The sequence below is a fragment of the Pan troglodytes genome, chromosome 6 (genome assembly GCF_028858775.2).
Source record: "Pan troglodytes isolate AG18354 chromosome 6, NHGRI_mPanTro3-v2.0_pri, whole genome shotgun sequence".
Taxonomy (NCBI): Eukaryota; Metazoa; Chordata; class Mammalia; order Primates; family Hominidae; genus Pan; species Pan troglodytes.
The window spans coordinates 31,397,058-31,413,028 of record NC_072404.2 but is presented as its reverse complement, the minus strand read 5'-3'; the positions used below and the strand labels follow the sequence as shown (position 1 = coordinate 31,413,028).

General features: G+C 39.5%; 1 long non-coding RNA gene across 2 annotated transcripts in view; it reads left to right on the top strand.

The window, feature by feature from the left end:
* LOC134810525 (uncharacterized) overlaps positions 1-15,971 on the top strand; it is a 381,944-nt gene that overhangs the window by 140,396 nt on the left and 225,577 nt on the right. The gene's annotated exons all lie outside the window — the stretch shown is intronic.

The following is a 15,971-nucleotide window of genomic DNA, read 5'->3' as shown; positions in this document are numbered from 1 at the left end:
ATAGACTCTACTGTTGTATATATTGCCAGGGAAAATTATGAAGTACTTTGAAATAGATAAAAGAAAAGTGTCCTGTCTAATTAGACGGGTATAATTGGGGTTACTTCCACGTTTTATTGTTCTTGAGCTATTTTATAGTTTTGCAAGTTGCAGAAAACTGATAATAAGGAAAATAATTCTTATCTATAGAAGTCAAATTTATTATACCTGGTGGAATGTAATTGATCATTGCCTGCAGATAGATCCTTTTGCATCTTGTTGTAAATTATTTCTGACATTCCTTATTGCCCATATATGTGTGGATTGTTGAATTCTTCTTTGATCTGATTATAACATCTTATTTATCCATTATTAATTAATGAGCTGAAAAAAGTCTTGGAAACAAGGTCATTTTATCTTTTTATGAGAGTCACAATTTTACCTTTTTCCGACAAGATTGGGTGTGTTCAGAGTAGTATGGCTGTAGACAATATTACCTTTTCCAAACAACATTATAGAATGTAGGAATTTATGGTGGTCAAGATTAGCTGACCTGTTCTTCCTTCCTCCCTCCAACTGCTAGCCACGCCTCTGGGTTGTTATTGAGCTACTTCTGGCACTGTGAGATGGAATATAGAGTACATTTTTCTATAGGAAGTATTTTATCTGATGGTTGTTTGCTGCTTAAACATTATTCATATATAAGGCAAGCTAAACTGTGGGTTGTTTTGAATTTTGTGAGTCAACCAGAGAATCCTCCTATCCAGTGGAATATTTGATTCTAAGAAAAAATGTTCTTCATTCCAGATTATGAAAGAGAAACTTAGCATACTACTCCTTTGTAAGGCATGTACTGTGGATATTGCTCAGGTATCCAGTTGCATAAAATCCCCAGAGTTTAATGGTAACAGGTGTTTAAAAGAAAGAGAGTTGTTCCTGCTTTTTGTTCTTGTGGGGTTGTTTGTTTGTTTGTTTTGCTTCACAAACATTTTTTTAAAAAGTCCCATTCTTATTTTACCTTGTTGTCTTTTTCCAATAAGAGCTGGCTTCCTTCAAAGCAAGGTAAGATGAGATGAGCCAGTCACATCAGTATGTATTTAACGATTCCATTCATTCCTGTAAATAGAATTGATTTCAGCAAACATGAGCAAATTAAAAATATAGAATTGGCAATTTCACATACTGTCCTTTTTTAAAAGTTTGGAAATATTGCACTTAGGATGTATATGTTTGATTTCTTTTCCTCGTTAAAAAAAAGTTGGCTTTTTTAGCAGAAATATTATTATGTTTTGTGAGTATTGGCCTCCAGCATTTAAGTTTTTACAGAAAACAAGGATGTTTACTGGTCTTTCATAGCAGGGAAGTATAATTTTTATATGTCTGTAATTCTGAAAATGAAACATTCACTCTACTAATGCAGAAGAGTCCACTTATGAATTATATGTTTTATAGACTTTAATATAAAGCAACCATCTTGGCAACTCCATTTAAAGTATACTGACACAATATTATCACCATATAATCTACCCATATATAATTATTTTCTTTCTCGTTTCTTTGAGAAGTAACATGAGGCTTTATGGCATGAGTAAAGCCCTTGACTGAGGTATTTTTAATACCATAATTTACCTGGGGATACAATAAAGAAAACAAAAACATATGCCTTTTATAATTTTCAGTTGTTTGAAGTTAATTTTTGAAGTTTAACTTGGCTATAGTTGCTTTTGATTTTTTATACTAAGAAATGTTTTTAAAATTGTTAACAAAGAATATGAATTTATGCAACTATTTATTTCAGAATAAAATAATATATTTTAAATAAGTCGATTTAATTAAATGAAAACCTTTGGTAAAATTTGAAAGATCTTTATGTGCTTTTGATGTATCTTATAAAAAAAAGTATTGGTGGCCCTTAATTCTCAATGAAATGAGGAAAAAAACTGACACATTAAGTCTTCTGTCATTATTCAAAAATAATAGAGTACTGTATTTAAAAAATAAAACCAAGTTTTTATTTGCATAGGAAATTTATTTCTTATAAAAGGTCTTTACTCCTCACCCATTTTCCACAAAAAGGAATTACTATGTTCTTTAGCTCTTTCTTTTTTTTTTTTCTTTTTTTTCTTCTGGTACATAATTGCTCTTTAATATTATTTCCTCCAGGAACTCCTTTCTGATCTCTGCTCTCTTCCTTAACCAGGTAATTTCCCCCTCTATATCTAGTATGAAACTTCTGCAGTTTCTCTTAACACAAGGTTTTTTTTTTTTTTTTTTTTTATTATACTTTAAGTTTTAGGGTACATGTGCACATTGTGCAGGTTAGTTACATATGTATACATGTGCCATGCTGGTGCGCTGCACCCACTAACACGTCATCTAGCATTAGGTATATCTCCCAATGCTATCCCTCCCCCCTCCCCCCACCCCACAACAGTCCCCAGAGTGTGATATTCCCCTTCCTGTGTCCATGTGATCTCATTGTTCAATTCCCACCTATGAGTGAGAATATGCGGTGTTTGGTTTTTTGTTCTTGCGATAGCTTACTGAGAATGATGGTTTCCAATTTCATCCATGTCCCTACAAAGGACATGAACTCATCATTTTTTATGGCTGCATAGTATTCCATGGTGTATATGTGCCACATTTTCTTAATCCAGTCTATCATTGTTGGACATTTGGGTTGGTTCCAAGTCTTTGCTATTGTGAATAATGCCGCAATAAACATACGTGTGCATGTGTCTTTATAGCAGCATGATTTATAGTCCTTTGGGTATATACCCAGTAATGGGATGGCTGGGTCAAATGGTATTTCTAGTTCTAGATCCCTGAGGAATCGCCACACTGACTTCCACAATGGTTGAACTAGTTTACAGTCCCACCAACAGTGTAAAAGTGTTCCTATTTCTCCACATCCTCTCCAGCACCTGTTGTTTCCTGACTTTTTAATGATTGCCATTCTAACTGGTGTGAGATGATATCTCATAGTGGTTTTGATTTGCATTTCTCTGATGGCCAGTGATGATGAGCATTTTTTCATGTGTTTTTTGGCTGCATAAATGTCTTCTTTTGAGAAGTGTCTGTTTATGTCCTTCGCCCACTTTTTGATGGGGTTGTTTGTTTTTTTCTTGTAAATTTGTTTGAGTTCATTGTAGATTCTGGATATTAGCCCTTTGTCAGATGAGTAGGTTGCGAAAATTTTCTCCCATTTTGTAGGTTGCCTGTTCACTCTGATGGTAGTTTCTTTTGCTATGCAGAAGCTCTTTAGTTTAATTAGATCCCATTTGTCAATTTTGGCTTTTGTTGCCATTGCTTTTGGTGTTTTGGACATGAAGTCCTTGCCCAGGCCTATGTCGTGAATGGTAATTCCTAGGTTTTCTTCTAGGGTTTTTATGTTTTTAGGTCTAATGTTTAAATCTCTAATCCATCTTGAATTGATTTTTGTATAAGGTGTAAGGAAGGGATCCAGTTTCAGCTTTCTACATATGGCTAGCCAGTTTTCCCAGCACCATTTATTAAATAGGGAATCCTTTCCCCATTGCTTGTTTTTCTCAGGTTTGTCAAAGATCAGATAGTTGTAGGTATGTGGCGTTATTTCTGAGGGCTCTGTTCTGTTCCATTGATCTATATCTCTGTTTTGGTACCAGTACCATGCTGTTTTGGTTACTGTAGCCTTGTAGTATAGTTTGAAGTCAGGTAGCATGATGCCTCCAGCTTTGTTCTTTTGGCTTAGGATTGACTTGGCGATGCGGGCTCTTTTTTGGTTCCATATGAACTTTAAAGTAGTTTTTTCCAATTCTGTGAAGAAAGTCATTGGTAGCTTGATGGGGATGGCATTGAATCTGTAAATTACCTTGGGCAGTATGGCCATTTTCACGATATTGATTCTTCCTACCCATGAGCATGGAATGTTCTTCCATTTGTTTGTGTCCTCTTTTATTTCCTTGAGCAGTGATTTGTAGTTCTCCTTGAAGAGGTCCTTCACATCCCTTGTAAGTTGGATTCCTAGGTATTTTATTCTCTTTGAAGCAATTGTGAATGGGAGTTCACTCATGATTTGGCTCTCTGTTTGTCTGTTGTTGGTGTATAAGAATGCTTGTGATTTTTGTACATTGATTTTGTATCCTGAGACTTTGCTGAAGTTGCTTATCAGCTTAAGGAGATTTTGGGCTGAGACGATGGGGTTTTCTAGATAAACAATCATGTCGTCTGCAAACAGGGACAATTTGACTTCCTCTTTTCCTAATTGAATACCCTTTATTTCCTTCTCCTGCCTGATTGCCCTGGCCAGAACTTCCAACACTATGTTGAATAGGAGCGGTGAGAGAGGGCATCCCTGTCTTGTGCCAGTTTTCAAAGGGAATGCTTCCAGTTTTTGCCCATTCAGTATGATATTGGCTGTGGGTTTGTCATAGATAGCTCTTATTATTTTGAAATACATCCCATCAATACCTAATTTATTGAGAGTTTTTAGCATGAAGGGTTGTTGAATTTTGTCAAAGGCTTTTTCTGCATCTATTGAGATAATCATGTGGTTTTTGTCTTTGGCTCTGTTTATATGCTGGATTACATTTATTGATTTGCGTATATTGAACCAGCCTTGCATCCCAGGGATGAAGCCCACTTGATCATGGTGGATAAGCTTTTTGATGTGCTGCTGGATTCAGTTTGCCAGTATTTTATTGAGGATTTTTGCATCAATGTTCATCAAGGATATTGGTCTAAAATTCTCTTTTTTGGTTGTGTCTCTGCCCGGCTTTGGTATCAGAATGATGATGGCCTCATAAAATGAGTTAGGGAGGATTCCCTCTTTTTCTATTGATTGGAATAGTTTCAGAAGGAATGGTACCAGTTCCTCCTTGTACCTCTGGTAGAATTCGGCTGTGAATCCATCTGGTCCTGGACTCTTTTTGGTTGGTAAACTATTGATCATTGCCACAATTTCAGATCCTGTTATTGGTCTATTCAGAGATTCAACTTCTTCCTGGTTTAGTCTTGGGAGAGTGTATGTGTCGAGGAATGTATCCATTTCTTCTAGATTTTCTAGTTTATTTGCATAGAGGTGTTTGTAGTATTCTCTGATGGTAGTTTGTATTTCTGTGGGATCGGTGGTGATATCCCCTTTATCATTTTTTATTGTGTCTATTTGATTCTTCTCTCTTTTTTTCTTTATTAGTCTTGCTAGCGGTCTATCAATTTTGTTGATCCTTTCAAAAAACCAGCTCCTGGATTCATTGATTTTTTGAAGGGTTTTTTGTGTCTCTATTTCCTTCAGTTCTGCTCTGATTTTAGTTATTTCTTGCCTTCTGCTAGCTTTTGAATGTGTTTGCTCTTGCTTTTCTAGTTCTTTTAATTGTGATGTTAGGGTGTCAATTTTGGATCTTTCCTGCTTTCTCTTGTGGGCATTTAGTGCTATAAATTTCCCTCTACACACTGCTTTGAATGCGTCCCAGAGATTCTGGTATGTTGTGTCTTTGTTCTCGTTGGTTTCAAAGAACATCTTTATTTCTGCCTTCATTTCGTTATGTACCCAGTAGTCATTCAGGAGCAGGTTGTTCAGTTTCCATGTAGTTGAGCAGCTTTGAGTGAGATTCTTAATCCTGAGTTCTAGTTTGATTGCACTGTGGTCTGAGAGATAGTTTGTTATAATTTCTGTTCTTTTACATTTGCTGAGGAGAGCTTTACTTCCAAGTATGTGGTCAATTTTGGAATAGGTGTGGTGTGGTGCTGAAAAAAATGTATATTCTGTTGATTTGGGGTGGAGAGTTCTGTAGATGTCTATTAGGTCCACTTGGTGCAGAGCTGAGTTCAATTCCTGGGTATCCTTGTTGACTTTCTGTCTCGTTGATCTGTCTAATGTTGACAGTGGGGTGTTAAAGTCTCCCATTATTAATGTGTGGGAGTCTAAGTCTCTTTGTAGGTCACTCAGGACTTGCTTTATGAATCTTGGTGCTCCTGTATTGGTTGCATAAATATTTAGGATAGTTAGCTCCTCTTGTTGAATTGATCCCTTTACCATTATTTAATGGCCTTCTTTGTCTCTTTTGATCTTTGTTGGTTTAAAGTCTGTTTTATCAGAGACTAGGATTGCAACCCCTGCCTTTTTTTGTTTTCCATTGGCTTGGTAGATCTTCCTCCATCCTTTTATTTTGAGCCTATGTGTGTCTCTGCACGTGAGATGGGTTTCCTGAATACAGCACACTGATGGGTCTTGACTCTTTATCCAACTTGCCAGTCTGTGTCTTTTAATTGGAGAATTTAGTCCATTTATATTTAAAGTTAATATTGTTATGTGTGAATTTGATCCTGTCATTATGATGTTAGCTGGTTATTTTGCTCGTTAGTTGATGCAGTTTCTTCCTAGTCTCGATGGTCTTTACATTTTGGCATGATTTTGCAGCGGCTGGTACCGGTTGTTCCTTTCCATGTTTAGCGCTTCCTTCAGGAGCTCTTTTAGGGCAGGCCTGGTGGTGACAAAATCTCTCAGCATTTGCTTGTCTATAAAGTATTTTATTTCTCCTTCACTTATGAAGCTTAGTTTGGCTGGATATGAAATTCTGGGTTGAAAATTCTTTTCTTTAAGAATGTTGAATATTGGCCCCCACTCTCTTCTGGCTTGTAGGGTTTCTGCCGAGAGATCTGCTGTTAGTCTGATGGGCTTCCCTTTGAGGGTAACCCGACCTTTCTCTCTGGCTGCCCTTAACATTTTTTCCTTCATTTCAACTTTGGTGAATCTGACAATTATGTGTCTTGGAGTTGCTCTTCTCAAGGAATATCTTTGTGGCGTTCTCTGTATTTCCTGAATCTGAACATTGGCCTGCCTTGCTAGATTGGGGAAGTTCTCCTGGATAATATCCTGCAGAGTGTTTTCCAACTTGGTCCCATTCTCCCCGTCACTTTCAGGTACACCAATCAGACGTAGATTTGGTCTTTTCACATAGTCCCATATTTCTTGGAGGCTTTGCTCATTTCTTTTTATTCTTTTTTCTCTAAACTTCCCTTCTCGCTTCATTTCATTCATTTCATCTTCCATCGCTGATACCCTTTCTTCCAGTTGATCGCATCGGCTCCTGAGGCTTCTGCATTCTTCACGTAGTTCTCGAGCCTTGGTTTTCAGCTCCATCAGCTCCTTTAAGCACTTCTCTGTATTGGTTATTCTAGTTATACATTCTTCTAAATTTTTTTCAAAGTTTTCAACTTCTTTGCCTTTGGTTTGAATGTCCTCCCGTAGCTCAGAGTAATTTGATCATCTGAAGCCTTCTTCTCTCAGCTCGTCAAAGTCATTCTCCATCCAGCTTTGTTCTGTTGCTGGTGAGGAACTGCGTTCCTTTGGAGGAGGAGAGGCCCTCTGCGTTTTAGAGTTTCCAGTTTTTCTGTTCTGTTTTTTTCCCCATCTTTGTGGTTTTATCTACTTTTGGTCTTTGATGATGGTGATGTACAGATGGGTTTTTGGTGTGGATGTCCTTTCTGTTTGTTAGTTTTCCTTCTAACAGACAGGACCCTCAGCTGCAGGTCTGTTGGAATACCCTGCCGTGTGAGGTGTCAGTGTGCCCCTGCTGGGGGGTGCCTCCCAGTTAGGCTGCTCGGGGGTCAGGGGTCAGGGACCCACTTGAGGAGGCAGTCTGCCGGTTCTCAGATCTCCAGCTGCATGCTGGGAGAACCACTGCTCTCTTCAAAGCTGTCAGACAGGGACATTTAAGTCTGCAGAGGTTACTGCTGTCTTTTTATTTGTCTGTGCCCTGCCCCCAGAGGTGGAGCCTACAGAGGCAGGCAGGCCTCCTTGAGCTGTGGTGGGCTCCGCCCAGTTCGAGCTTCCAGGCTGCTTTGTTTACCTAATCAAGCCTGGGCAATGGCGGGCGCCCCTCCCCCAGCCTCGCTGCCGCCTTGCAGTTTGATCTCAGACTGCTGTTCTAGCAATCAGGGAGATTCCGTGGGCGTAGGACCCTCCCAGCCAGGTGTGGGATATAGTCTCGTGGTGCGCCGTTTTTTAAGCCGGTCTGAAAAGCGCAATATTCGGGTGGGAGTGACCCGATTTTCCAGGTGCGTCAGTCACCCCTTTCTTTGACTTGGAAAGGGAACTCCCTGACCCCTTGCGCTTCCCAGGTGAGGCAATGCCTCGCCCTGCTTCGGCTCAGGCACGGTGCGCGCACCCACTGGCCTGTGCCCACTGTCTGGCACTCCCTAGTGAGATGAACCCGGTACCTCAGATGGAAATGCAGAAATCACCTGTCTTCTGCGTCGCTCACGCTGGGAGCTGTAGACCGGAGCTGTTCCTATTCGGCCATCTTGCAACACAAGGTTTTGTAATGCCTAGCTCTTTCTTTAGCTAGGATTTCTTTAATTAAGATTTTCCTGTCACATTGATTTTACTTGTTTCATTATTAAGAAAGTGTTCATTGCAGTGATGACTAATAGTTAAATAAATAGATACAGAGATGTAGATTCCTTCTGGAAAGCAAAGAATTGGGGAATCTTTTCCAGAAAATAGTTTTACTTTTTATTAACTTTATGGCATTTAAAAAATTAATAAAAGGATGATGTCTTTGTCCTCGGCTGACCATTAAGGGCTAAAAAGGTTTAGAAAAAAGGTTACTATTTATTACATATGACTATACTACTTATTGATACTATTGACCATATAAATCATATCACATACTATTTATGACATATGGCTTCATATAAAGGAGAGTCTCTGTTGTTAACATGACCATTACTTATGTGAAAAAGAGCTAAGAAAGGGGTACATTCAGGAGGCATGGAGTACTTCAGCTATTTTTAATAGCTGAAGTAAATGGGGTTCAGGCAATTCATAAAATGCCTGAATTGGTAGGCAATGTTTTATATTTGCTTTTTGCTTGGAAGAGGAATCTTCATCAGAGTTGGAAAAGTATCCTTGCCCATCTCCCTTAGAAAAAGTTCAGAACTACTTAGCTAGCAGGATTGCTAAAGCTTGCTGCTTGTCTCCTTAACATATAGATGAAAATGAACATTTTAAAGAACATCTTACTGTTTTGTCCATAGGATGGCCAGTGCAATCCAAAGACTATACTTTCCATAAAGACTTTTGGCAGTGTAGATAAACTGAAGATGGCACAGTGCTTTAGCATGCCATCTCTTCTCAAAATCTAAGGCCACCTTTCTTTTGAACACCATGCTGTCTTGCCTCCTGGCCCCCAGTCTTTTCACCCTTTTCCCTCTGAATTAGCTAAAGAAAATTCATGGCACTTCTGGCTTCTAGAGGGATGGATAATTCCAACTCCATAGATAAAAATGCAGTAATGTGATCCATTTAAGAATGCAATCAATGTATGTTCATACAATGGGTCTGTGTTAGGAATATATTATTAAAGGAATATTGTGCTATCGATAAGGGGTTTTATTAATTTACAAACTCAGAACTCCAGTATTTCTATCAGTAACATGAGTAAGAAAGTGATGAATCACTTACAATCAACCCTGATGGAGACAATGTTATCAAAGTCTATATTTGCCATGCATAAAATTTATTCATGCTTGACTTTAACTTCTGTTCTTAAAAGCTTTCCCTATATCCTAAAATAAAGGCATGGTTTTATTTGCAAGTGAACAGAAATTGTAGGAAATTGCAAAGCAACCTCTGAATAATGAACATCTTGCCAGGAAAATGTATCTGATCTCTGAGGAAAGGTGTTGGAAGAGATAGGAGACGGCAGGAGGATTGTCTCAAACACAAGTTTGAGTTCTTTTGACAACAATGTCTCCCTGTTTATGAAATATAGAGAATTCTGCTCAAGAAGCGAGGAAGTTTTGGAGACATAATCAGAAAGAGAGAAATGCAGACAAAGAAGTTGTTGAAACTAGCTCACTTCTCATCATGCTATTCTCAGAATTTTTCTCTTCATCTCGCACTAAAAACAACCCTGTGCAAAAGACAAACCTTTTCCAGATGTTTTGGTGAATTCACTTTTACTCTCCATGGACAATAATAACCAGTTTTTGTTTAAGGCTTTACAATTTAAAAAGCATGTACTTTTAATATTTATAATAATAACTTTTTTAATGTTTACAAGAATCCCTTAAAATTGCTCTTGTTTTTATTTACTATTATCATACTGACTTTTTCAAATAAGACAACTGAAATTCAGACTCTTTTTAATCATCCAAGTAGTAAGCAGTGGAAGAGGCACTTTAAAATACAAATTATTAAACTCCAAATTCTCTGCCTTTCTTCCTCCTTTTGGATGACAATAGGGTAAAATGAGACAAGCATGTTTTAATAAATAAATGTTTATTTGCTTTTTTTGAGTAAGAGCTTGGAGAAATCTAATATGTCATTTTGTGTATTCTTAAAAATCCCTTGCTTGAAGAATCTAATGACTTTTGTGCCTATGGATTTATATATTATTTGCACCATTTCGAAATATTTAGGAAAGGAGAGAATATAATTATTTGCCATGAAAATAAACTAACACCATCAGACCAGGAGTCGATGCCAACCAAAGCATCCTATTGTCCCATATGCTGTTGCTGGCATTGATGAAAGTTGAGGATTGGAAGAAGTGGAATCAACCAGCCTCATGTAGATTTCAGCTGGAATCTGTGCTGTTCCTCCAGGGTGCACCGGGGCCTTCTTCCTCCCCTCACTTTCTTTCATTCCCCACTCAGTAGCTTCAGAGGTTGACAAGAATTCAGCTCGGGCAGGCAAATGTTGGTTTATAACATGAACACTGACCATTTCTATCTTACAATTGAGAGAGGGGAAGCAAAGAGAGGTTGCCAGACATCTACAGTAAATCAAAAGAGGATGTTGGGATCTTTCCATGATGCCAAGTGCTTGCTACCAATGGCTTTTTCTCCTGAAGTAACTTTTAGCTAAATTTACAGATTTTCAGAGGAAAGAACCCCTGTAGCCATGTTTTCCCCCAAAGATCAGGTTCCCTTTCCACCTCAGAATGGCTTCTCACAAATACAGTAGTTTTTCAACAACAGATGGGTCTAAGTTGAAAGAGACCTTGTCATTGGTCCAGTGGCATGAGGACTTCTTCAAATGCACATGTGGTTCTGATGGTCACGGAGGGACCACACGACGTTGATGCAATTCCTCTTTAATGGGCCAGCTCTTCATCAGCCCTGATGTTCAGGCGCCCATGTTTAAGATGCAGGCCTCCAGCAAGACCAGCATGAGTGCCACAGAACTTTGTGGAGACTCGCTAATATAACAGGCCAGCATTTGGGAGAGGGTAGTGATTATGTCATTTCAATTTCATACCATCTGTCCCCAGATTTCTTTCACTACCAGGCTGGCCACTGGCTTTGGAGGACAGTCAAAATCCAGGGCTCTGGAATACTCTGTACGGAGTTCAAAGGAGCAGGCATCCCTGTGAACTCTAAGGCTGGTTGTTGCCATGGGGAAGTGGACCGAGATCGCTGGCTTCCAGCAAGATATGTACTTGAAAGTCCTAATGAAAGCGTGCTAAGCCCTCCGAAGCTGGCTATGTGTCTGAGAGCCTGGCCAAGAGATGTCAGATAGCCCCATGGGCAAGAGAGGACATAAGCAACTGAGGAAAAGGGAGGAAGAGACATGCTGACGTTCTTCTCAACAGGAACATTCTTTCTTCTTGGGAGTCCATCAGCCTCATCATTTATTATCAGACTGTAACCACCCTTCATCCTCTTTCCCCAGCAGGATCTCATCATTCCAATAAGAACCTAAATCATAAAGCAAAAACAAGAATAATATGGCTTTTGTTTTTGGCTAGAAGGTCAGAGTTTCTTCCTTGTTTTTTTAAATGCTGGCTTATTTTATACAGGCTCTTGAATGATTATTTTCTTTTCTCCTAGGCAATCTGGATTAATTGATACAGTAAAGGTCTGGAAATCCTAAAACGTTAGGTCAATTCCTAACTCCGACACAAAGAAGCTAAACAACCTGCAAGAGAATATGTTAAAAAACCAACCACAATTTTCCTATCTGCAAAATAGAGGAGGGGTGCCACTGGGCAGCATTTTAAAAACCTTGTGTTCCTTATGCTAATTATTCACCCTTTGGCATTCCAGATCATGCCTCTTGACATCAGTAGCTTGATTGCCAATGGGATGATGCTACTGGTTTCACTTTTAAATATGGGTTTCAAAAGTTTCAGTTTTCATAGTCGTCAGAGAAACAGAATATTGAATGTGGGAAAAAAAACCTCAGGCAGAAATCCAGATGTCAATCTCTCTCATTTCACAATGAGGAAGCCAAGGCCCAGAGTGGTGAGTGACCTGCCCAAGGCCACAGTCAGAGTTAGAGCTGTGCCAGGCCCAGGACGCGGGGCTTTCCTTTTGATCAACATTACATTTCCTAAACCAGCTTGCCTTTTATATGCCTGCTTTCCATGATGATTTCTGGGGAAAGGATTTCTCATGACACGGATTTTTCATGGCTCTAGATGGGTGATTTGGAGCAACATAGAAGGGCGCCTTTTGATCTAGCTGCTTCCGCATCAAGTACAACACTCCTTCCTCGATGGCAGAATGGCTGGCCTCTCCTATCAGTCGCTGAAGTCTTAGAAGACATGAAAATAAACAAAGCCTGACAACTCCATTCCCTGTGTTATGACCTGTTCACCTCCCCTGCCACTTCCAACTTGACTTCTCCCTGAGTAGCCCCCACGTTATTTAAGTCAGCAGGGCTTGCAGAAGTCCGGCAGTGCCGAGGCTGCCAGAAGGAACACTTGCGTGGCAGGCGCATGTGGGTCTGAGCTCTTTAAACTCTGGGTCACGACTGGCATAGAAGGGGCTCCTGCTGCTCTTCAAATTGCTCTTGGTCTTGAAACTTCCTTCCAATGGTTCCCTCCTTTATGCTTAACCACTTGATGCCCTGGAATCACCGAGGGTCTCACTCTGATAAATATTATTTTTTGAAGCACTCAGGAGTCTACTTTATTCTGGAATGTTCCAATAGGCAGGTTTAACAAAAATATAGGTGACTTCTTGAAAAAAGAGTAAGCCCAACTTAAAGTTGACTGTGAATGACAATAGCAATCTGACCTCCAATTCATTAAAAAATACCCATATGTTCACAGAAGGTTGTTTCATAATAGCTGCAAAGTGGAAGTGACCCAAATGAATGTCTATCAGTGGATGCCTGGGTGAACAAAATATGGTATATCTACACAGTGGAGTATTACTTACAATGAAAAAAGTATTGCTCCTTGCTACATGAACACATCTCAAAGTTATGCAAAGTAAAAAAGATCAGATCACATATTGTATGATTCCATGTATATAAAATGTCCAGAAAAGGCAAATCTATAGAGACAGAAAAATTAGTGACTGCCATGGGCCAGAGGTGGGAAGAGGGAATGACTACAAATGGGCATGAGGTTTATTTTGGGGGTGATGGAATTGCTCTAAAATTAGATTGCAGTGATGGTTTCACAACTCTGAATATTTATGAAAAAAATCATTGAGTTTTGACTTCAAAAGAGTGTGTTTTATGATACGTAAATAATACCTCCATAAAGCTGTGCAAATGAACAACCATGCAGCAGACGCACCAGCTCCTAGCAGGAAGGAGATCTTTGGAGTGGAGGGATGTCTGATGTGGCTGGGCCAACAGACGAATTCAGCAACACAGTTTCCCTCACCCTGACTGCTCCTCACGAAAGGCGACCTTTAAGTCCGGGCAGGAGCCCTTGACATGATGCAACGATTTATTAAATAGGCAGGCTGCCCTTACGAGGTGAAGTCTGACAGAGCCTCAGTTCAGGGACATCTGCATTCAAAGTGAAAAACTGATGGCAGCCGCAACGATTTAGATCTGCAATTAAGACATTTAAAGTGTTTAGGGCTGACAAGGAGTTAAAGTAAATGTTGATTCAGTTGTAAAGTCTTCAAAGATTTAGGCTTGCAAAACGGCCTTGCACAACTGTAGGATTTTATTTATTTATGCATTGTTATTGACTTTAAAATATTCTTTTTTCTCCCCCTAGAGAACTTTTCCAACCAGCAGTGGGGCCCTTAGCAGGGGAGACTGGAAACAGGTTTGAATAATGCGTTCAAGATAATTTTCAAAAAATCACCATTTAACGAGTACCATATTCCCTCCAATTTTCCCTTACATGTGATTCACCATTTTGAAAATACTGATGTATAAAGAATGCATTGAATGTGGCAAAAGTTGAAGATAGCCCCTGTGGATAAGGCCTAATGGACACCATCCTGAAATAATACATACAGCTCAATCCCCAGACATGTGTCTTTAATTTAAAATAATTCAGCAATCATGTTCAACCAGAACCTGATTACACAAAATGGGACTTTTTAACTCCCAGTCTTGGATCAAATTTTGAGGCTACAAAAAAGCAGGGGGTGGCAAAGATAATATGTGCCATGTTTATATATTCCAGATATGGTGATCCACACATGGGCTGGGCACGGTGGCTCACGCCTGTAATCCTAGCACTTAGGGAGGCTGAAGCAGGCAGATCACCTGAGGTCAGAAGTTCGAGACCAGCCTGACCAACATGGAGAAATCCCATCTCTACTAAAAATACAAAATTAGCCGGGCATGGTGGTGCATGCCTGTAATCCCAGCTACTCAGGAGGCTGAGGCAGGAGAACTGCTTGAACCCAGGAGGTGAAGGTTGTGGTGAGTCAAGATTGTGCCATTGCACTCCAGCCTGGGCAACAAGAGCAAAACTTGGTCTCAAAAAAAAAAAAAAAAAAAGAAAAAGAAAAAAGAAAACAAAGATCCACACACAAATTTAACTGTTTCTTTTAACTTATCAAGGCACCTAGTGCCATTTTCCACCTGTAAATATTTACCTTCCTTTAAGAGAACTTGAGTGGAAGTCCTGACTGGGATGCAAAAGAAAAAAAAAATGCTGAACATAAATTGAACCTCTGTCAGAATATTATGGCTTTCAAACCACTGAACTATAGTCTTATTCTCTACTTTCTCAGAGACTCAGGAGGGAAGGAGGCTGAACAGAATTAGCTCTCCTGGGATAGCACAGGGGACCCAGTACAGGGCCCAGAAGATGATATCTACTGTAGTTCTTGCAAGTGCTTGGCTTCCCTTTTATCTTTTATTTTGTTGCTGGCTGTTGCCTTCCCTTCTCAGCTATGATGACGTGGGTCCCCTTCCATACAGGAAGTAGAGCCCCTGCCTGTATTGTGATTTCTGAGTTGTGAGGAGGTCTCCAATCCTTCTTCTTGATAGGATCCCCAGTACTGGAAGTGCCACCATTATTAAGTACTTATTTCTTCAAATCCTCGTGATCAGAAGTAGTGGATATAGTGTTTGGTGAATCCCAAGCAACAGTCTCTAGGGATAGGATTCCAGGTAAAACACAAAACACCCAGTTCAATTTGAGTTTCAAATAAACTACAAACATTGACTGCATCACTAGAAGAAGAATGATGAGTCAGTTAATTTTACTCAACAAATGTTATAAAGGCTCGCCCCCCAAGATGGGAGGCTCTAAAAATTAGGCACCATAAACCTGGATATACTAGAAATAAAGCTTTGTGTTGGTATGCTTTGTTTTAAAATAAATGGACATATTAAAATGGATGGTTTTCTTTTCATGTTGATAATGTTTCTGCTTTTCCTTTTGTTCCTTTTATTTACATATCCTTTATGCATTGAAAGAAGAAAGTAGAACCATTTCTGGGTCCCAGCTGTGGGAAGAGCTCCTGTGGCTGTGGATTCTGACTTCTGGGTCTTGGCACAAGGTGTGGCCAGCAAGCTAAGCTGTCCTGAGGGTGTGCAGGGCCAGGGGCTGAAGACGGTGTGGGAGCATCCACAGACTGGTTTGTCTCAAGAAGAATGTTACTAAATATGAAATAGCAAAATCTGCAAGTGGGTTTACTTTTTCCCCATAGATTAGAATGGATTCAATATTATCTCTTTATTAGCGTCACTTTTAATCACTTGCATAGCAAGTAGGACAGAAAGGTGGCTTGAAAGTCAATCATGTGAGAATTCCAGATAAATTGACTTTGCTCACAACAATCTGTTATTCATG